The sequence below is a fragment of the Pelodiscus sinensis genome, chromosome 6 (assembly GCF_049634645.1).
Source record: "Pelodiscus sinensis isolate JC-2024 chromosome 6, ASM4963464v1, whole genome shotgun sequence".
In the NCBI taxonomy this organism is placed as follows: Eukaryota; Metazoa; Chordata; order Testudines; family Trionychidae; genus Pelodiscus; species Pelodiscus sinensis.
In genome coordinates, this window is record NC_134716.1 from 90,758,986 (window position 1) to 90,781,882 (window position 22,897).

Here is a 22,897-nt window from a genome sequence, read left to right on the forward strand (position 1 = left end):
TTGTGGGAGGGCTGGGGGGGCGGGTGTTCGGTATTTTTTGTTAAACCATCTGGCAACCCTAAGATCTGTCTGAATAAGGAACATATTCACATTCTAGCTCTGGCTTCCAGCTGTGTGAGCAATAGTGGGGTGTAATGCAAACACTTTAGGTGAAGGAAAGGGGTAGCAGTATGCTATTATAGGTATGATGGAGTTAAAATAAACTCCACCTAAAGAACATTTTTGGATGAATTTCTCTTCTGGGTAGTTAATATATGCAAGTAGTCTCAGAGGCCGGGGCAAAGGCAAAATTTATGCTCCCTCCGCCCCGCTGCTGCGTGATGAGGCCCCGAACATGGCGCACAGCTGAGTCCGACCCTGGCGGGAGGACCCTGCGTCTTCCTCCACTTCTTCCAGTTTGAGGGCAGGACCCAACAAGCACTAACCTGCCGGCGGAGATAGAGGAGGGTTGGGCTGAGGGTGGGGAGGAGGCTCCAACCGGTGGCAGCAGGTGGAGGAGGAGCAGGTGAGCTAAGGGATGAGAGGGGGAGCGGAAGGGGACTAAATTGGCAACCCCCTAACATGGCGCCTGGGGGCAACTGCCCCTCACCCTGCCTCCCTCTTGCTACGATACTGAGTAGTCTCAATTGATAGCAACAGTCCATTTTTCATTGTTACTTTACTTTGAGCCAATAGGAACTTATTGGATTCTTGTGGAGATAGACAGGGTGGTAAACCACTATGCTATAGATCTTGAAATTTGGATATCTAGAAGCGGTATCTCTATCATGTCTTTCTGATCAGGACAGAGAGGTTCTTGGTGTAGCCCAAGGTCCAGTGTGTTTCAGCAGCAGCCCTGGGAACTACAAGTTGTGGACTACAAACTGCGGCATGTTGGGAAAACTTCCTGGTTCCTGCTAGGATGTGCCCTCTGCCCCCAGCAGGGTCTCAGCAAGGACTGTGCTAGAAGCAGCACACAGGCTGCATGCTGAGAGAAGGGGCTGCTGAACTGTTTTCCTCTTCTATGTTTTTTACAGAATAAAGCCTGTTCCTGGTGATTGGTCGGAGTGGGTCTGGTCTGAGGTGCACTCACACATGTACAACGCAGAGCACACCAAGCAGCCTCAGGCCTAGCCTCCCCCCTCCCCCCACTGGTGTAAGAAGTCACAAGCTTCCCCTATGCTGAAGAACCTCACACTGGGCTAGCCAACAGGAGGGGTTACATTTATATAATACACAAATGGCTTCGCTGATATTGCCCTCATTGGAGAAATATCCATTTAAGTATTTGTGCAAATACAATAGTCCAAATTTTCAACTAGCCATGCACCTTATAAAATATGTTTTCTTCCTATTTTCTTCCTATCCCTTTAGAAGACAGCTCAATATCAAACATGTACGTAAATGTGGAGCAGAGGGATGGAAGGAATCCAATACAGGTTGGAGTTCTCTAGTCTGGCACCCTCAGGACCTGACTGGTCCTAAATCAGAGAATTTGCCAGACCAGGGAAAGTTCCCTGCCATAGCCCCTCAGCCCTCGACCCTCCACTGCCAGCTCTGGGCCCCCCTCACTACTTCTCGCTCTGGCAGGAGGCTGTCCATGTGCTCCAGCAGCCCTCACTGTTGTGGACTGTCACAGGGTCCATCTTCGGCCCCATGCTGCTGTGGGTCCTACTCTGGCCCCATTTCTGTGGGTGCCAGAGGCTGCTGCTGGCTCCGGCTTTGGTCCCACTGCTGTGGATTGGTGGTCCCATCCCACTGCCAAGGACTCCTGAGGGCTGTTGTGGCTCTGGCACAGACTGCTGGGGCTGCTGCCAGCCCCGGTCCCGGTGTGGTGGGCTGCTGAGGGTTTGAACTCCTGCCCTGTGGCAGTCCTCAGGTTCTGGCCCCACTCCCGCAGGCTGTCTGGGGCTCTGGCTCCATCCCCACAATACCATGGGCTGGCAAATGCACAGTCCTGCACTGCGGGTACTGCCACAGATGCGGTTTCAGTGCCATAGGCTGCAGGGGCTGCTGCTGGCTCCAGCTTTGCTGCTGTGGGCTGCTCAGGGCTGCTAGCAGCCCCAATGCCTGCTCTATTCTGCTGCTTCAGCCTGGTTCTGCTTCTGGATAGGCTACCAGGCTCTCTGATCCAGGAACATCCATGGTTGTGCCAGGCCACAGATGTTGCCGGACTAGAGATTGCCTAGATTGACTAGAGATTTGGGAGGTGCAACCTGTATAGCCTCTCTAACCAGATGTTGGCTTCTGTGCTATTAAGTGATATCTGCTGATAAAATTGACTGTGAGCAATTACAAATACATGTACTATAGTTAAAATAAGATATGACAGTAACTATGTCTCTTAAGTAACAGATATTTACATTTGAGTTGAGTAACCTGGAGGAACTAATGATCTCACCTGTACTACTAGCAGAAAAATTCACTAATATTATCTTTGTTTCCAGTCCATCCCCAGATTACTTATAATATTAAGCATATCAAATGTTGACACAGAGCTCAAGTTTAAAATACACCAAAACCTGTAGACTCTTCAGCAGTGTGCAGCATAGAAACAAGATTGACTGCTAGTCATAATGTAGCATTCCATTCACCTGGATGAGTTTATAATACATCCAGGAAAACTTTGTTTATAATACGTGCAGGAAAACAGAAAAGGCTGTTACAAATTCCATAAAATGCAGTTCTTAAAATCCGACATAAAAATATCATTCTAGAAAAATCCCCCACACTTGAAAATGTATCAGAGGGAGGAAGCCTGGACAACATGATTATACACTAGATAAGAAACCTGAATTGTTGTGAAAGATGAACTATTCATTAGAAAGGATCTCAAGGGAAGAGAAACTGTGATAATCAAAAAGTCAAACATGCATCCTAGTATACTGAATAGTTTATTACTGGCTATCAGCTAGACTTAGGGGTAATGCAAAACAAGTGGCACCATGAGACAAGGAAAAAGGCTTGAACATTCAGAGGGCTCCTCTATTTTGCAAAACTGTGAATACATTTCCATGTGAAACAGATAATGACACTAATGCAGCGCAGGTGTCTCAGATATTAGCTATCCAGAAGCAGAGATCTGTGTTTCTAGCTCCCTGGGCTATCCCTCAAGGAGATTACTTATTGCTGGAGCTCTGTGTGCTGGTCGCTCAGGGAGAGGCACGCTGAGCTTTGTAGGGAGGGGAGACAAGGCAAATGAAGAGTCTGCCTGGCAACCAATAGGGAATAAGATCACCCACCCCGCAGCTGAGGAGAGAGGAGACGCTAGTTCACAGCAGCGCCCAGCTAGGGAAAGGGAGTGGCTGTATGGGGAACTGGTGTAGCTGCCTGCGTCAGGCTTCTCCCTAAGAACTGGCCGCTATGGACGTGAGAACAAGCCCCTTCAGCTTGAAGCCTTTCCCACACTAAGGTGGTTGCTGGTTTGTAGCGCTTTTGTTGGGAAAACTTCTCCCAGCCAGGCTGAGTGAGCCCTACAGCTCGGTAGGTGAGAGCAGTCACCACATGGCCACCTCTGCCATGGCTGCTGGACCGGAGCTGTTCTCAATGTGTCTGAATGCTGGGGTGGGAGACTAAAGTTAGGATTTTAGTATCGTTTTGAAATCTGCAACCTGCACTCTGTGCTCCCTCAGTGGTGAAGGGAAATCCTGGCACCAGAGGCAGCCTGACTCCTGTAGGAAGAAGATACCTGTGGCCGTGGTCATCAGCCCACTGAGGTGTCCAGAGCCATCTCTGAAAACGAGGATCCGTGGTGAAGTTGTGAGTCACCTTCTCTAGTTGACTAGTTAGGCTAACCCAGCTCCCTGAAGGATGTCCTCTAGCCAGGGGGGTGGTAAAGGTTTGACGATTTTCTTACCTGCTGCCTATTAAATTTGTGGAAGTTCTTACCACCTTATCCCCCTTGTGATTGTTGGGTGTATTAAACGCAGTCAGCCATATTGCTGACTGCTTCACAGACAGTACTGTGGCCACAAGTCATCAAGGGCTCCTACAATGTATGCATGCCAAACAGGACACTAATTTGATGTGTGCTGTATCAGTTAATGTGACTTGGGAAATTCATAGGCATTATTAATAAAGCTAAGATTTAGTCATGGATATTTTCAATAAAAGTCATTGATAGGTCACTGGCAATAAGCAATAATTCATGGCTTGTGAGCCACCTATAAGTTTTCTTATAAACACTCATGACTAAATCTTAGCTCTCTCAGGGTGGCACTGTTCTGGGAGAGGGGCATCCCAGGGGTGCTGCTACACTGGGGGTAGGGTCTAGCCCCACTGGTCCTCGCTCTGGTTGTCCCCAGGGCAAGCTGCCCCTGGCTGCCAAGCAGAGACCGTTCTGGCCACCCTCGGACTGCTGCTTAGGTGGTCTCCAGGTCCAGCTGCACACCAGTCTCTGTGCCAGATGCCCAGGGCCAACAAGTAGTGGCTGATGTGGCTGCCTCTGAGGCTGCAGTGGCCAATGTGGCTGGCTGGGGCCACCTAAGCGGCTGGTCCGTAGGCCGGTTGCTCCGGTGGCCCTGGAGTCAGTCACACTGTCTGCTGCAGCTGTGGAATTTCAGAGAGGTTGTAGAAAGCTAAGTAGTCCATGACTTCTGTGACCAACTTGTAGCCTTCATTATCAGCATAGGCACCCTGAAAACAGTGTTTTATTTACCCTGTTATGTTTAATAGCTCTCCTGTTTAACAGAATTAGTGTGTAGATATATTATGTGTATTGTGTTTATTTCTTGGAAGTCTGTAACTACCTGGAAAATAAGTGAAGGTTACCCTGTGATTAGAATTTTCCTCCCCTGATGACCCTGCCAGGAAGGAGCAAGGGGTGGTGGTGAAGACACCTCCACACTAATTCATAGGGAAAGAAAAAGATGTTACACCTGCCACCCATTCAACAGGGATCTTGAAGAACCCAGAACTGTCCATCAAAATTTATAAGGAGATTGGTGCTGACAGAGGCTACTGAGTGGTGGTGGGGGGGGGGGGGGGACACACTACACCTCATTTGGATTGCATGTTAATGACCCTACCTGTTAATATAACAGCAGTAATGTGTTACTACTAATCACTTGGATATTGCTTTTAATTTTCAAAGAAAACTTCCTGTGTTGGAGCAAGAGTAGTCTGGTCATATTGAGGGCACCTTAAAACAGGTTGATAGATTGATTTGGGTTCCTTTTTTTCAAATAACACAACCTACCTATCCATTCTACACTATGGATAGAGTTCTACTTCTCCATGCCAAGGGAGCTAGGCATAATACCAGCTCCTATACCTTTTAAGCAATGCAGAAGTGAGTGTCTTAAAATTTAGTTCCCCTAAAACCAGGGGTGGGCAAGTTCCAGCATGGGGGCTGGATCTGATCCACCAAGCCTTTCAGTATGGCCACCCCATTGGGCCCACAGACAGGGATCAGCTGCAAGGCTTAGAGCAACTGGCTGTTCCATCTGCCTCTCTGTATGGGAGTGGGGAAGGGAGAAGTAGAAGTTTAGTGCACTGTGAACCTTTTCCTTAACCCAAACTCCCTCTCAGCCCTCACACCCTCTAATGCACCCCAGTCCCCTACCCTAAGCTTCCTTCTGCACCCAACCTTGGTCCCAGATCCAACATCCCCTCCATAGGAAAGTGGGGCCTTTAACCACTTATACAAATTTTTGAGTGGCTCCCCACCAAAAATTATTGCCCATCCCTATCTAAAACACTTGAAATGACAGATTTTTTACTTGACTGGAAAGTGGAGGTGATTTAAATCAATATTATTCCTGTTTTGTTTATCAAATTGAATAGCAGCTTTTATGAATTTATTTTCAGATAAATGCAAATGTAATGTTAATATGAACACCTGATGCAGCACACGTTTTCATTTTTTGCTGCTTCTCCTGACAGTTCAGTACAAAAATATATGGGAATTCAGTCCTTTCTTAGGCAAGAGTTACTGGACATGTTTCATCATCTGTCAGCAGCTGAACCCTCTTACTGCCCATCCATTTTTGTTGCACTTTTCTTAATTCTCCGTAGTGTCAATATTTTTCTGGAGTCAGATTGCCCAGTCTAGTCCTGATACTCCAGATGCAGTCAAACCAGAGGCATATTTCCTTGTCCTTATTGTACAAATTTCTAGTTATCACATCTCAAAACTATATTGATTTTTATAACAGTGTTATAAAGTGCAAACTTATTTTTAATTTGTGCTACCATATCCTTTCTAACTCTATTTCAGCATTACTAATTTTTTTTCTTTCTTCCCCACACTATTTAATGTTTTGGGTTATTTTTTACCAGATGGTCTAGCTTCCATTTGTCCAAACTGAATCTCGTTTTGTTATTTTGTGTCCATTTTTTTTCTCTGTAAACCTTTATTTTTCTATCTTCATTAGTACTGGTATCACTTTCAGATTTCACCAGTATTCTGCTTATGCCTTATAGGTCTTTAATCAAGATACTAAATAAGATGGACCTACCATAGATCCCTGCATAAACCCATGAGATACCAAACTTAATAATTTGACATTGATCCCAATCCTTTGTTTGTAGTCCTTCAGCTGTTTTTTCAGTTCATATGATAGTGTTCTTATTCAAGCCAGTTGGAAATAATTTTGAGAAAAAGCTTTCACAAGACTCTGTATCTAGTGCTTTACTAGAATTCCAATCTATTTCATCTACTCCTTTCCCTTCAGCAACAAATTTTTGTCATTCTATTAAAAAAAAAATCCAGTCTCCTCCTCTTCTCCCCCCCCCCCCCCCCCCGCCCTCAAGAAAACAGTTGAATGTACATTAAAAGATATGTTTTGTAGAATTATATTGCTTTTTTTCAGAGGTAGGAAAGTGTATGACTCATCCATATTTAATGCCAGTCATGACATTTGACTAGCGAATAAGGATAATACAGGAAAATTAATCCCTACTGACTTTGTTTTGGTTATTTTATTTTAGATTGAAGTAAAATGTAAAGGATGAAATATGATAGAGCTACACTTACATTTCTTTGATCTTCTGGAATTCTCCATATTTCCATGACTTTTCACAAACAATAATTGGTTACAGGTTTATTATTATTGCTGCAGTAATGAAATTACCTATGGATCTAAATTCAGAACAGGGCCTTGTGCTAAGCACTGTATGAATACATTCTAATGGACAGTCCCTTGCTTGAAGAGCTTGTTGTCTAAGTAGAATAATAGTCTGATCAGGGATAGGGATATTAAAATTAGATTGATTAATAGAATAGTTGATGGAATTGTCATTGACTATTTGATTAGTCGATAAGGGCGCTTCCACTTTGAAAAGTAGCAAGAGCCAGCCTGGCTATTGCTATGTTTCAAAGGCAGAAGTGCAATGCTGTGTTCCACCTTTGAAATGTACAAGTGCCCCAGCAGGGCAAAAAATGAGGAGGAACGGCTCTTGTGCAAAAGGAGGTTTTTGCGAAAAAAGTAGCTGTCTACGCAGCATTTTTTTGCGCAAAAACCTCTTGCGCAAAAGGGATCCGAGGAGGAAATCAAACAAGAGCGCAACATATGCAAATGAGCACTCCATTTGCATTTCCTCTTGCGGAAGAGGCTTGTAGTGTAGACGTAGCATGCAAGTGCTAACTGCATGTTTTGGACAAGGTCTAAACAAATAATTTTAAACAGTTTTTTAAACATACCCACAGATTTCAACTGCTATCTATTCAAAATCAGATCCGCAAAAGTGTTTGGGCAACTAACCACCATTGGTTTCAGCACCTAGTACCCTTGATGATTTGAGCCTCAATCTCTTGACTTTTCAGCACATTTATTTATGGACCATCTCTAAACCCTCCCCCAGGCCAGAATCCTTTTTCTGTATCTATACCCCCTCCTGGACCCTGAAATCCAATCTCCTGCCCTAGGTCAAAGTCAAACCCTCTGTACCCTCTTCCTCTCCATCCCATGTCAAAACTCCCCCCAGACCTTCCCCCAGGCCAGAATCCTCTCCCACACCCATTCCCGCTACCAGACCCTGCACCTAAGTTCCTTGTAAGCTGCATGCCTGTGGGGCTGCACAGCTATTTTCTGAGCCCTGTCCAGGAGCTTAGAACCTCTGAGCAAGCGGGTAGCTCAGCTTACTGGCGAGGGGGTGGGGAGTCTCTAAGCAGCAGCTGAACAGAGCTAGTTGCATGCTTGAACTAAGGAGCTCCCAGAACAAGTAAGCAGGAAATAAGGAGAGAATAAGTGGCTGATGGGGGAGTGAGCAATTAATTAATTGGCTTGGGAGGGAAAGTCAGAGGGGAGGGAAGTTTGGAGAGTCCCGTGTGGGAGGAGAGAGAGAGCGCAACAGAGGCAGAAACCCAGCAGTCTCCTCAACCCTCCTGGACTGGGAAGGGAGGTAAGGGGGTGGATGGGAGGTAAGGTGGGGGGAAAATGGGGTGGGTGGGTGCTGACATTAAGGTGAGGTGTGCCTGCTAGCCTGAGAAGCAGGATTTTATCCTGCCCCCACCTGGGGCAGATTGCATAGAGGTATATGGGGGAAAGGTGGTGGGTGGGTGCTAGCATCTGTGCAGTGAGGTGGAGGCAGGCAGCAGTTTGTCTGGGTGTCCTGACTCTCTTGCTGCAGTCCTCTCTGTTTGGCTGGGGTGGAGTGGAAAGCAGGTTGCATGGCATGTCATGACATTTGTATGATTGCATTTCAAATAATGGGTGGGTGTTAGTTTGTGGGTGTTAATTAGGAATGTTTAATTGCGAGTAATTGAGTAATCATAGTCGATGTAATTTGCATCGACTATTTGATTAGTCAATAGGGCACCTCCGCCTTTGAGGTGTAGCAACACTTCAAAGGCGAAAGTGCCAGGAAGACTCCCCCACTGACCCCAGGATTTTTGAAGTGCTGCCGCTTTGAAATGTTGTGGGGAGCCCAGCATCATGCTCCATGTGGTGTTTCAAAGTGGCAGTGCTGCATGGAGCCGGGGGTCTGACCCCAGGCTCCATACAGCACTGCTGCTTTGAAGTACCCCCTCCAACCTCCCCTCCCCAAGCTGCCTCTTTCTGGTAGAGGCAGCCGGGGGGGGGCGGAGGGGGGGAAGACTAGTTGACTATCTGTTAAGCATTTGCTTATTGGATAGTTGACTAGTCCTTAACATCCCTAGTGTTAATGGCGTATAATAAGAAAGAAAAAGATTCTTTTAACAGAAGTGTTTTGGAATATTGCAGATATCTAAAACTCTGATCTTCATGATTTTTGTTTTTTAATCCTGTTACTAATTAGCACATGGTATATTGTTTTGAATTAAGGCCAGATCTTGGCTATGTGGTAGAGTTCTGGCTCTTAGGAGTCAGAAGTAGCAAGTACTAGTTGTGATGCTAGTTGTTTTGTGGGTGAAACCTTATTTGCAAGCTCTTTGAAACATGCATCTGTCTACGAACCCTGAAACCATGGGTTAATTTGTTCTGGGGGCTTCTACTCTTTGAGTTGGTGAAACACAAAAGGTGAAAGTTTCAACTCAGGAGAACTTTTATATATTTTTACAGCAAGGATCCTATATATTCCCCAGAAAATCTGTATAAGCCTTAGTGAATGTCTTTTACTCTCCTTTCCAGTGTCAGGAAATATTGTATTAATAATTTTGTCTTTGCAAATATTATTTCTAGTTAAATTGCTAAACAAATCTGATTCAAAGCAGAGCTGTGTGGGGATAATATACATTTTAGTGTGTTTACTAGCTTGAGTTGTTTTTGGGACAGGTTCTGTTCAATATTTTCATCAACGATTTAGATATTGGCATGGAGAGTACGCTTATTAAGTTTGCAGATGATATGAAACTGGGAGGGGTTGCAACTGCTTTGGAGGGCAGGGTCATAATTCAAAATGATCTTGACAAACTGGAGAAATGGTCTGAGGTAAATAGGATGAAGTTTAATAAGGACAAATGCAAAGTACTCCACTTAGGAAGGAACAATCAGTTTCACATATACAGGCAGTCCCCGACTTACGTTCGTAAGCTGCTCCGGTGCCCCTGGTCTGCTGGAGACCGTCTCCAGCAGACCAGGGGCACCGGGCGGGTTCCCGCGCTTCTGAGGCTTTGCCAGAGCAAAGCCTCAGAAGCGCGGGAAACCGCCGCTGCTGCTGCTTCAATCTGGGTGCCTGTGATCTGCTGGGGACCGTCCCCAGCAGACCACAGGCACCGGGACTGAAGCCGCAGCCGCGGCGGGGTCCCGCGCCTCTGAGGCTTTGCCAGAGCAAAGCTTCAGAGGCGCGGCACCCCGCTGCCGCTGCGGCTCTGCTCCCAGTGTCCCTGGTCTGCTGGGGGGGGGGGGGAGCGCAGCTAGTGTGCTCCCCCCCCACCCCCCAGCAGACCAGGCTTTTGTTTTGGACTCTGGGGCAGAGCAGCTGGGGCGCTGCCGATTGGTCCTGCAGCGCTGCTCTGGGCACTACTGGACCAACCCGGCAGCACCCCAGCTGCTCTGCCCCAGGTCCTGATTCAGCTGCTGCTGGTCAGTTTCAGCAGCGGCTGAATCAGGACGCCTGGGGCAGAGCAGATGGGGTGCTGCTGGGTTGGTCCAGTAGCACCGAGGAGCGGCGCTACTGGAGCAACCCAGCAGCACCCCAGCTGCTCTGCCCCAGGTGTCCCCAAGTCAGCTTCTGCTGAAACTGACCAGCACTGACTACAGGAAGCCCCAGGCAGAGTTGCTCTGCCCCGGGCTTCCTGGAATCAGCTGCTGATCAGTTTCAGCAGCAGCTGACTTGGGGACGCCTGGGGTTCTTAAGTTGATTCTGTATGTAAGTCAGAACTGGCGGTCAGTTTCAGCAGTGTCTGAATCTGGACGCCAGTTCCGACTTACATACAGATTCAACTTAAGAACAAACCTACAGTCCCTATCTTGTACATAACCCGGGGACTGCCTGTACAGAATGGGAAGCGACTATTTAGGAAGGAGTATTGCAGAAAGGGATCTAGGGGTCATAGTGGACTACAAGCTAAATATGAGTCAACAGTGTGATCCTGTTGCAAAAAAAGCAAACATGATTCTGGGGTGCATTAACAGGAGTGTTATGAGCAAGATATGAGAAGCTCTACTCTGCACTGATTAGGCCTCAATTGGAGTATTGTGTCCACATTTCAAGACAGATGTGGAGAAACTGGAGAAGATCCAGAGAAGAGCAACAAGAATGATTCAAGACTAGAGAACATGACCTATGAAGGAAGACTGAAAGAATTGAGCTTGTTTAGTTTGGAAAGGAGACTGAGAGGGGACATGATAGCAGTTTTCAGGTATCTAAAAGGGTGTCATGAGGAGGAGGGAGAAAACTTGTTCTCCTTGGCCTCTGAGGATAGAACAAGTAGCAATGGGCTTAAACTGCAGCACGGGATGTTTAGGTTGGACATTAGGAAAAACTTCCTAACTGTCACGGTGGTAAAACACTGCAATAAATTGCCTAGGAAGGTTGTGGAATCCCCATCTCTGGGGATATTTAAGAGCAGATTAGATAGACATCTATCAGGGATGGTTTAGACCAGGGTTGGACAAAAGGGCCTCCTCACGCTGGATCCAGCCCGCCAGTTAGGACCTGGGGATGGGGGGAGCCCTTGAAGTTTCCTCCACCCTGACAGAAGCACGTGGCACTTGGATTTGCCAGGAGCTCCTTGCAGGGCTGGAGAAGGCTTTGCGCGCTCCCCTGCCCCAGGCCAATCAGGACCTGGAGGTGGGGGGAGGGTGGAAAGTTTCCTGCACCCTGGCTGCTCCCTGTGAGGAGCACGCAGCACTTAGAAGTGCTGTGCACTCCTGGCTGAACAGAAGAAGACTTAGATGGATTGGCCTGGGGGCGGAGGAACATGTGAAACCTCCTCTTGCTCTGCCAGGAACACACGGCGCTTTTAAGCTCTGTGCAGGGTGGGGATAGAGTTGAGGAAACTTCACACGCTTTCCTGCCCCCAGGCCCTGAGGTGCGGGGGAGCATGGGAATTCTCCTCCCAGCCAGGGGCATGAGCACCTAGGGCCGTGGTCACCAACCAGTAGATCGTGATCTACCAGTAGATCTCAGGGGCTCTAAGAGTAGCTCTTGAGCCCTCTCTGAACTGCGCGCCTGCACAGTGCATTTACATTAGATTTCCTCATTTGAGGAGCGGCTACTCACCGAGCAACAACACAGGTGAGTAGCTGCGAGGAACGGTGGGAGCTGGGAGGTCGGGAGGGCTGAAACACCCCAGCCAGCTGACTGTGGCTTTCAGCTGAAAGAGGCTGCCCCGCGCTTCAGCTGATCGGTGGCTTCTCCTCTGCGCCTGCCCACATGGAGCTTGGTGCACCCTGGCTGAGCGCCATGGCCGGCTGGCCGGGCAGCTACTTCTCTTCCCTCCAGCCCGGCTGCCCTCTGCTCAGCCCAGGGAGCCTACGTCTAGCTCCAGCTGTGCTGGAGCAAGCTTCCCAGGCTGAGTGCAGGATCACAGATGCCCATCTGATGGACTGTATACGACTAGCAATCTCAGACTACAACCCAGACTTCAAGACACAGGCAGATACTGTTCGGTCACAGGTGTCACACTGAGACTTTGTTATTGGAAGAAAAAATATATAATTATCAATACTGGATTTTAGATTTACAAAATAGCAGAGAACAAAATGTATAACTGTAAATGCTTCATTTGACATTTAAATAGCATGAATTAAAAACAGACCATTTATTTCATAACTATAAATGTGATTTTAATTTTATTTATTGCATAATTTAAAAATATACTGTTTAACAGTGTATAAGGGTTGGAGATAGCAAGTGATGGACAGGAGAATAGAGAGGGTGGGGCTTCAAGGAAGGGGCGGGGTGGTAGATCTTCGCCTGTTCTGAGACTTAAAAAGTGATCTTGGGTGTAAAAAGGTTGGAGACCACTGACCTAGGGAAGGGAAGGGGGCGGGTGGGCAAAGGCGCTCCCCTACACCCAGCCCAATCATGAAGTGTCCTGGCCCTGCCCATTCTGCTTGAGGCTCTGCCTCTTCTGGTGCGGCCCTGGGCCACTTCAGAAATTTTTGAAATGGCCCCTGGCAAAAAATGATTGCCCACCCCTGGTATAGATGGGACTGGGTCCTGCTGTGGGGTCAGGGGAGTAGACCCGATGACCTCTAGAGGTCCCTTCCAGTTCTAGTGTTGTATGATTTTATAAAAGGCTGTAGCTGATGTACTCCAGTGGTCACCACCCAGTAGATCGGGATCTCCTGTAGATCTTGGAGCCTCTGATAGGTGATCCTAACTGATTTGGCCAAGAGGTTATCAAGCCCAGCACTTCAGCTATTGCCCCCCTTCCCCCCCTCCCTCCCTGCCTGCTGTGCACCTCCTCCCCTTTGCCTTGGATTTGTCCCCTCAGGAGCCTCTGCTTTCTGGGCAGGGGAGGGAGAAGAGGGGGTGCTGCTGTCAAGGTGCCTCCTCTCCCACCCTGTATCCTGTCTCCACAGAGTAGAGAGGGGTTACAGCAGGATGTGGGATGGGGGAAGATTGCTGGTTGCTTTTGGGAGTGGTGTAGGGCTAGGATAGGGGAGAGCCTGCCTTAACCCCACTGCACCACCATCCAGGAGCCACCTAGGTAAGCATTGCCCAGCTGGTGCCCCCATCCCAAAATCCTGGCCCAGTCATGAACCCCTTCCTGCACTCCAAACCACTACCCGAGCCCTGAGCACCCCTACATCCAAACACCCTCCCAGAGCCTACAGCTAGAACTCCCTCTGGCACCCCAACTGCCTGCCCCAAACTCAGCTCAGAGCCCCTCTCATACTCCGAATCCCTTAATCCAAGATCAGAGCCTGCACCTCAACCCTCTGCCCCAGCCCTGTGAGGGTGAGGGAGGGTGGAGTGAGCAGGGGTGGGGCCTTAGAGAAGGGTCACAAAGGAGGCAGGGCCAAGGGTATTTGGGTCTGAGGTAGATCTTGGATTGTGCTTAAATTCCAATTGGATTTTGTGTTTAAGAAGGTTGAAGACCATTGATGGACTCCAAGTGTAGTGTTAATTTTTCTTATTAATTTCATATATAAGGTCATAAGCATTGCACCTTGATAAATATCCCTTGTTTTAATGTATTTTCTTCCACATATATGGACTGTGATATGTTTTTTGTTTGTATTGGTGGTGCACATCCACAGGCTACCTCAGTATTGGTGTTGCACATAAGAAATTTCAACCTGCCCAAGGACAGAAAATGTTAGAGGGGACACTGCCCTGCATCCCAATCCCCCTGCCCCCGATTATAGCCCCCTCCTTTACACCAGCTCCCCCTCATACCCCAGAATCCTCTCCTGCACCCCAGTCTTCTACCCCAAGCTCCCTTCTGCACCCAGCCTCTGACCCAGAATCCACAGTCTCTCCATAGACAAGTGTGGCACTTGACCACTTATCAAAATCTTGGTGTGCCCTCTCCATCAAAATTTATTTCCCACGCCTGGTCTACACTGCCACTTACGTCACTCGGAGTGTAACTAAACCACCCTACTGAGTGCATAACACCAACTTCAGAGTTACACCAACTCTGTATTGATGGCAGTGTTATGTCGGTTCAGCTGAGTCACTGAAGTGTCTAGAGTAGACAGATCCTGAAATTCAGGAAGGCAGGACAAGGAGGTATTTTAGTTAATGTTTGTAGTACAATTTGGGCATTATCATTAATTACACATAAACTACATTAAAAGAACATAGCAAAGTCAAACACTCAAAATCTTAATAGTTAGAAAATGTTGAAATTAAGGTTGCATAGGCAATCTTAACTCAGCCCCCCTACGTGCATACAGTCAGTATGAACAATATAGCCACTAGGGATGTTAAATTTCATGTAATCAGCTAATTGACTATTGGATTAGTTGATAAGGGGGGAAACTGCAAAGCCTGCAGCAGGGTTAGCTCCCAGCCCTGCAAGCTAACTCTGCTACACCTCTGCCTTTTAAATGTATTAAGAGCTGCTGGGTTCTTAAAAAATTTAAAGGGCAGAGGTGTAGCAGGGGGACAGGTGTGAGCCAGGAATCAGTTGAATTCGCAGCTTGTGCCCAGTCCCAGACTGCGCTTCTGGTTTTTAAATGTCTGGAAGCTCTTAATACATTTAAAAAGCAGAGGTATAGCATCTGGGACTGGGCACAAGTTGGGAATCAGCTTATGCCCAGTCCCCCGCTGTGCCTTTGCTTCACCTTTCCCCAAGACACTGCTGGAGGGAACTGGCTTTTAAGAGGACTCCCCCCTGCACCAATTCCTGCTTCCCCACCTTTGCTGCCTCTCTCTGATAAACGAAACAAGGAGGGGGAGAAGTGACTAGTTGAGTCACTACTCGACTACCTGATAAGCATATGCTTATCTGGTAGTCGACGAGTTGCTTATATCCCTAATAGCCACATACTTAGTCAGGACTGTCCCTACCAGTTCTGGTGCCCTACACCGCCCATGTGGAGGGAGAGTTGTGCTCAAGGGCTTCGTTTTTGCTGTGGGGTAGCCACGTAGTGCTTGCACTTTGCCTATCAGTGGTCGAAATTGTCCCCTGCCGACTGTGTAGCCCAAATAGCTCACCTCATGCTGTCCCCAGTGGCATTTGGCTGAGGCCTGCAGAACCTGGGTGAGGTGCTGCAGGTGTTCCGCCCAGCTCGCACTGTAGATCACAATATTGTCAATGTAGGGAGCAGCATAGGCATTGTGTGGGCCCAGCACTTGGTTCATTAGCTGCTGAAAGGTGGCTGTGGTCCCATTTAAGCCGAAAGGCATGGTGGTAAACTGGAACAGCCCAAGGAGGGGTCAGGAACGCTGGTTTTTCTTTTGAGGCAGGTGTTAGGGGGACCTGCCAGTAGCCCTTGGTAAGTTTAAGGGTGGATATGAATCTAGCACTACCTAATCGCTCCAGCAGTTCATCCACGCATGGCACTGGATGTCCGTCAAATTGTGATATGGCGTTCACCTTTCTGAAGTCCATGCGGAACCTAATCGCCATATCAGATTTAGGTACCAGAACTATGGGACTCCTCCACTCACTCCTGGACTTCTCCACCACACCCAGGGCTAACTTCCAGTTCAGCTCCTCCGTTACTGTGTCCCACATCTTTCTAGGGAGTGGATGGTGGTGGTCTCTCACCTTCTGGCATGCGGAGGTAGCTGTATGGTGACTCATCAGGTTTGTCTTCGGTTTAGCTGACAGGACATGTGTAAAGTCCTTTAGCAGTCGATACAACTGTTCCTGCTGTTCTGGGTTGAGCTCTTGTCCGACGTTAATGGGTTGGGGTTCTGGAGTTCCCTCGGCCAAGGGTCCCAATTCTGGATCAGTGGAGTATGGCATGATCATCAGGGCCTCCCACCCTTTACAGGCCTTGAGGAGATTCACATGATAAACTCTGACGTCCTGGGAGCCGCATCTCATTCTAGACAGTGCTTGGTCCTGCCATGAGGGCAGAGGACTGGACTCGATCTCTTGAGGTCCTTTCCACGTCTAGTGTTCTATGATTCTATAAAAGTAGCTGGCTTTCTGACATTCTGAGCTTGATACACCAATTCAAGTAATGTCAAGAAAATCCAAGTGTTGGGTTATTTAAAAACTGCATGCCTCATACCACGTCCCTCCCTCCAAATTTTAGATGTACAAATAAGAGGGTGGATTTAGACACTTTTGGACCTTATCAGCTTTTGTCACTTTGTATATGAATTCAATTTAGCAATGTATAGATGAGGAACAAATGAATCCCCAGTATAACTTAGCTGCAATCAGTGGTAGTGTTACTGCAAGGATGAATTTGATCAAGTGTGTGGAGAATGGAGGTGAGGGGACACAGGGTCAGATTACTGATTAAGGCTTTTAAGAGGTGGGTAAGTGACTAATCGTGTAGCTGATACAATTTGTATCGACTACATGATTAGTTGATAAGGGAAGGGGCTCAGAAGGAGCTACCCCTGTGGTGGCTCTGCAGTTTAAATGTAGTAGACCCAGGTGCACAGGCAGCCCGGCTCCTCCTACTTTGAAACTGCAGAGCTGCAGCGTTGGTAGCTCCTGGGACTATGCTGGGTCTAGCAGCCCCTGTCTGCAGGGGTCCAGCAGGGAGCTGAGTGTTTGTGGGAGCTGGGACCCCCCACGGATAGGGGCTGCTGCTGGAGAAACCTCCCCTGCCCCGGATTTCTGCCTTTGATAGAGGCAGCAGCCCAGGGCAGGGGCAAGTGGCACTGCAGAGCCTGTGCTGGGGGGAACTGGCTCCTGTCCTCCCCCACCTGGCCTCTGTTATAGAGGCAGCAAGGGGGTGTGTGAAATGCAAGTAGTTAACTAATTAACTACTCTTCTACATGCCTATTACTGATCATTGTGTAATCTTTCTACGTTAATAGTTTCCATTTACTGACACCTGTTTCCTGCCCATAAACACTCTTTTAGTACTTTTCTCCCATGGCTTTTTAACCATAGAAATAAATGCAGACTGTGATGGCTGCTGTGGGGCATTACCACTTGCCTTAGATGTGCAAGTGCTCATTTATTAAAGCCATTTTTGAAAGTGCTCTTCAGTGTTGAATTGTGGCTCATTGGCTGCTCATTCAAATTCTGCTGCTGCACTGTAACCCCTAAAGGATTATACACGAGCTCATTCCTTAGGGACACTTCTGGAATTGCTCGTAAGTGGTCAGATGTCTTGCCAAGGCTATTCAATTAACTCCTGCTGCTGCAGATTGGATCCCACTACTGGAATAAGCACATGCGAAACAGTCTCAGGCATCAGAGCAGCTGCCTGTGCTTAACTCCTTCATTAGAAAGAGCTGTTCTTTAAGCTAACAATTCTAAATGAACACAGAACTGGAATGAAGGTCAATTCATTTTATTCAGATTTTATTTTTCCACTTTTCTGTTGGGAGCAGCTCTTGTAGTAATTACATTCTTGCTTTAAATCCAAATAAATGAACTCTATTGCCAATTCAGTGGCACTAGAATGGTGGTTAGTTAGTTAGATAGTAAGGTTAGTTAGTTACATAGTAAGATAGTTAGATATTCATAAAAATCAAATGCTGTTTACTTGTCAGACATGATTTGTTTATTTTTTTTCTTTCCAAACCTTCTCTGACTCTCATATTATTAGTTACCAATTTTGCATAAATTTGTAATCTTCCTAATCAATGTTTTCTATATATTTGCCTACAGATAAATTGTTCCCTGACTCCTTTCCTTTATGTGGTAAACTCGTCAGTTCTCTCTCTCCAGTCCTTCAATAATACTATCCTGTTTTCGTTAAATTGTCATAAATTTTTGCTTATAAGATTCCCTATTTTCCTTTCTTCTACTTTCATAATTTGGAGATTCAAGTCAGGTGACTCTGGTGCATTCAGTAGTTCTAATTGCTTTCTTATCTTCTCTACAATGAAAGTAAAACCTTTCAACAATGTACTGCCTAAGCCTAGAAAAACATGGCTCAGTCATTAGGGTGCTATCACCTTTCCTTTTGTGTGTACTTTTGTGGAGGGAAAAATCATTCAGACTCTCAGCATATTCTCAATCGATCACTGACTTTCCACTTTGACCCTTCAGTGTCTTTCCTGTGTCTTTTCTTGTCTGTTTTTGCTCTTACGTGTTGAAAAATATTTTGTATTGCATTTACTTTGTTCTTTTAGTTTTCACTGAACACCTCCTTTATTTATATTATATGTATGGTGACCATACATCCCATTTTTTCCAGGGCATTCCTGGATTTAAAGGTTCTCTCCTGGTGTCCCTATAAAGGAGGCAAATGTCCTGGAAAACCCATTCAGATCTGACTACAAATGGCACCACCATTTCCCTCCCTTGCAGACACCCAGTGCTAGCGCTGCGCAGCAGCAACATCATCCTGTCTCTACCCAGTACATAAACAGATTCCTTCATGCTCTGTGCGGGCAGCCAGGGCCACTTCTGGTGGTGCGCAGTTTCCAAAGCTCCGAGCTCCTGTGCAGAACGTGCTGCTGTCCAGCAAGCCCCCACCACCGCATGGCCCTTCCCATCTGCTGCAGGACTGCTTCCGCCATGCGTGGCTGCCAAGCCAGCTCTTCCATCTGCAGGTGGCCGCCACCGCTGCTGGAGTGGGAGGGGCGCTGGTCGGAGGATAAACCTGGCAAGTCACTCCTGGGAATTGCCGTTGGAGTCCCGGCAGAGACCGCGCAGAGCCCAGTTAGAGTTTTGCAGAGTGGGGTAAGTTCAGGCTCTGCTGGCGGGATTGGAATGCACTAATGTTAGGACCCTGGGCGGCCCAGCTCCAGGCCCAGCAAGTGGATCTGCCCTGGAAGCATCTGGGGCCAGGGCTGCAGGGACTTCTGGGACCTGAACACAGACTCCAGCCCCACAAACTGGAAGGCAGAAGGTGAGGGGGAGAACTAGGGGGAAAGGGGTGGGAGAGAAAGGGGCTTGTGCTGCTGGGAGGGGGGCAGGAGAAGAAAGGGGCAGGGTGGAAGAGAGACAAATGCAAGGGGGTCAAGTGGAGACAATGAGGAAAAGGACAGGAGGAGGGAAGGGAGGTGTCAGTGGGGATGGGAAGGTGGAGGGGACAGGGTGATGCTGGGAGAGGGGAGGGGCATTGGGGCAAGAGGAAGGAGGGGGAGGAGTGGTGCTGGGAGAAGAGGGGTTGAAAGGAAGGGTGGGCATGAGGAAGGCAGAGATGCAGCACGTCGTGTGAGGGCGCAGAGAGGCATGAGGGGAACTGGGGCAGAGGGTGGTGAAGGGGGAGGCATCAGGGAGAGAAAGAGAGCAAGGCAGTAGGGGCAGTGAGGGAAGGAGGCGGCACCAGGAGGGTGCAGATGGAAGGTGCCAGAGGATTCTGGGGGTGAAGCAGAAGGGCAGACACCTTCGAGGGAGGGACCAGCACCAGAGGAGAGAGGTATGGGAGGTGTTAGGAGAGGGGATGAGGAGGAGTGGCTACACATATTCAGATTGGGGCTACTGGAGGAGTAGACATAGAGGGGAGAGAAGGGCAAGTGTAGGGGGGCAGGTCCCAGGAGGGCTGAGGGCAGTGAGGAGGGCAGGAGTTGGGACAGCAGAGGAGAGTGAGGGGTTGGGGGGCAGGAGGCACCTGGGGAACTGATGAGGCAAGGGGAGGAGACGTGGCAGCAGAGGGAAAAGGTAGAGGTTTATAAGATATTTATTAATAACTTGAGTGCCACAGTGGCACATCCAAACAAGCCCCATGAACTCAGTACTGGTGCACAACACAAAATTCATTCCGCTCATAGGAAGAAAATCTTAGGGGAAACACTTCTCCCAGCCTCTCCCTTCCTCCCTCCCCCGAGTTAATGTGATACAAATTGGGTTAATGCAATTGCAGGATAGTTGCATGAGGGGAGTCCGGTGGGGGCCAGACTCATCCCTGTTGGTAGAAGGATGGTGGGAGAAGTTCTTAGAAGAGGTCACACAACACCTTTTACTTCTGGTCATGTGTCCATCTTGACCCTGAGAGTGTTACCTCCAGAGGCGTGACTAACAGGGATGGAGGGGGTCAGGGGTGTGGCTGGGGGCGGGGGGGGATCAGTGGCGTGGTTAACAGAAATCGGGGGTGTGGCTAATGCATCCCTAATTTTGGTTCAGAAAATATGGTCACCATAATTATGTCTTGTCAAGTTGTTTTCTCCTATTTCCTTACTGTCTGTCTCAAACATTTCAGAGTTTTAGCAAACTGCTTTTGTCTCCCTTTAATTGTATTCCCCTTTTCAAACACAGAGCCGTCATGCTTATCCCCAAGTTTTATATTGTTTCAGTACTGTATGTTTATTGCTAAATGGCACACAAACTTTTTCTGGAACACCAAATAAATGCGGTGATAACTGTTCCACTGGAACCATCCTAGAACCTCACTGGTAGTCATTTCAGTCATTCCAAGTGTGAATTTCCTGTAGTAGTCTCAGAAGACTACTGCTTTCTGCTTCCCTTAAAATATTATTTGTATTTGAATAATAGTGCCTGTGTACCCGTCTTGGACCAAAATTCCACTGTGCTAGGTCCTGTACAAATACAGATGAACAAGACAGTTTCTGTCCCATAGACTTTATATACCTTATTAATCTTCTTATCTGCCAGCTGCTGTAGATGGCTTATATGTAACTTTAAATCTTTTTGGAGAGCTTCTGGTGTCCTTTTACAGAGTTTTGTGAGGGTTTTTTTTTTAATTTATTGCAAATGAAGCTTGACTCTAATGATAAATGAGAGACAGTGACTAAGCTGTATGATGAGCTCTGCCACTGCCTACATCGGTCTACTGTGGGCATTAACTGGTTTGTATTGAGTGTCTGTTCTGAAACTTAAATATACTGGGATTTTTTTGTGTGTGCAAGGCTCAAGATTTGTCTTCTATAATAGAGAACAATGTTTGTTTATAGCAGGAATAGAGTTTGAAGTCTCCAAGCATTATTTTAAAGAAATGAATTCCCACCACTTCTGTATTGCTTTAGACTTACACTTTTTTTCCTCTTAAAATTTCAATTCTTTGAGTGCTTCCTCATGTCGATTCTGAGTAGGTGTGTACATACCATGTTCTTAGTTGTCAGAAGATTCTTCTCCTAGCACTACCCATCGGGCTGTGGAGTTGCGCCGTCTTGCTGGAACAGTTCTTCTTTTGCTAGGGCAAGCAATTCCTTAGTGGACTCTCTCTTCTTGTTCATGTAAATAACGTAAAAGCTAGTATTAGTCAGTCAAGTGGTTTTCGTTCAAATAAGTTTTAGTTGGGGGCTTTTTCTACACTGTGTTTCCTATCCTGGAGACCTGGGCATGCCCTAAAGCCAATGTGAAAGGGAGGCCCACAGACTCTTGTTTAAAGTATTTGGGGAAGCCCATCAGACTAGGAAGTGTAAGATCTGCAGAGGGGGCCAAAGACTATGATGAGGAAGGGATTTTAGGCTGAAACTACTTCTCATGTAGTGAGCCCTTTATCCCCAGCCAGTTTGGTTGGCATCTGACCCTAAGTCCAGCACTTTGATGAGTGGTAAGGGGGGCCATGGCACTGAGAAAGGATTGGGGCTCCAGGGACCATTGTCATTGACACTCCCTGGTACCAAAACCTTCTTTTTTGTGTGAGTGCCTGGAGCTGCTTCTATTTGCCAGTGCCACACAAAAAATGCCGGCTAGTTCGGACCCCGTGCCGCGCGGCTACACGCGGCACGGACTAGCTAGTTTGGATTAGGCTTCGTTCCACAAGGCGTACAGCTAGTTCGGATTAGAAGCCTAATCCGAACTAGCTAGTCCATGCCGTGTGTAGCCGCGCGGCACGGGGTCCGAACTAGCCGGCATTTAAAAACGCTGCTGTGTAGACATACCCTCAGGGAGGTCTGTTAAGTTTCAAAGGACTCCTCAGCGCAGGAGTGTCAGAAGGAGCAGATCACCCCTCCACGTAAGACACCTTTTGAGGCTGCCATAGAAATGATGGTGCAGTCCCCCATCTGGGCACCAGCACTGCCAAAGAGAGGCATGGAGCCTTCCAGGGGCAAGCCAGCAATGATGTGGTACTGCTTACTTTCACCCTGACACCGCTACCTGTCACTGTCTTGCTCTGCACCACCCTGGTCGCTGGTCTAGCACTTGATAGACCTCTTTGGAGCTGGGGAGGCAGAATCATAACGCTACACAGCAGCGTTATTTCAGAATAATGGACGTTATTCTGAAATAACATAGTCTAGGTCTACACACAAGCAGCAATTTCAACATAATGTCAAAATAAAGTGAAGCTGAAGGACTTCTTACTCCGACTCCTGTAACCCTCATTGCATGAGAAGCAAGGGAAGTTGAAGGAAGAGTGCTCTATTTCAAAATAAGGTCCATGTAGATGTTCCCAAATTCAGAATTAGCTATTTTGACTTAAGTGACGCAATTAGTGTAGCTCAAGTTTCGTAGCTTATTTCGAGTTTAGCCCTTAGGTGGATATGTCAACAACACTTCCACTGGCCCCAGACTTGATCACCCAGGACACAGCTGCCTCCAGCATCCCAATTTGCTCTTTCTCCATATGACAGCATGGAAAACTCTGTGGCTGAATCA

General features: G+C 47.5%; 1 long non-coding RNA gene across 2 annotated transcripts in view; it reads left to right on the top strand.

Annotated features, from left to right (window-relative positions):
• The first annotated feature begins 3,143 nt into the window (after positions 1 to 3,143).
• LOC142829941 (uncharacterized) overlaps positions 3,144 to 22,897 on the top strand; it is a 90,244-nt gene continuing 70,490 nt past the window's right edge. Inside the window, exons 1-2 of one of the 2 annotated variants that reach the window (XR_012904887.1) lie at positions 3,144 to 3,391; positions 3,612 to 3,738. This is a non-coding gene — a long non-coding RNA (uncharacterized LOC142829941). Of the gene's footprint in view, positions 3,739 to 22,897 lie in introns of both variants that reach the window. The other variant, XR_012904886.1, reaches the window with a different exon arrangement.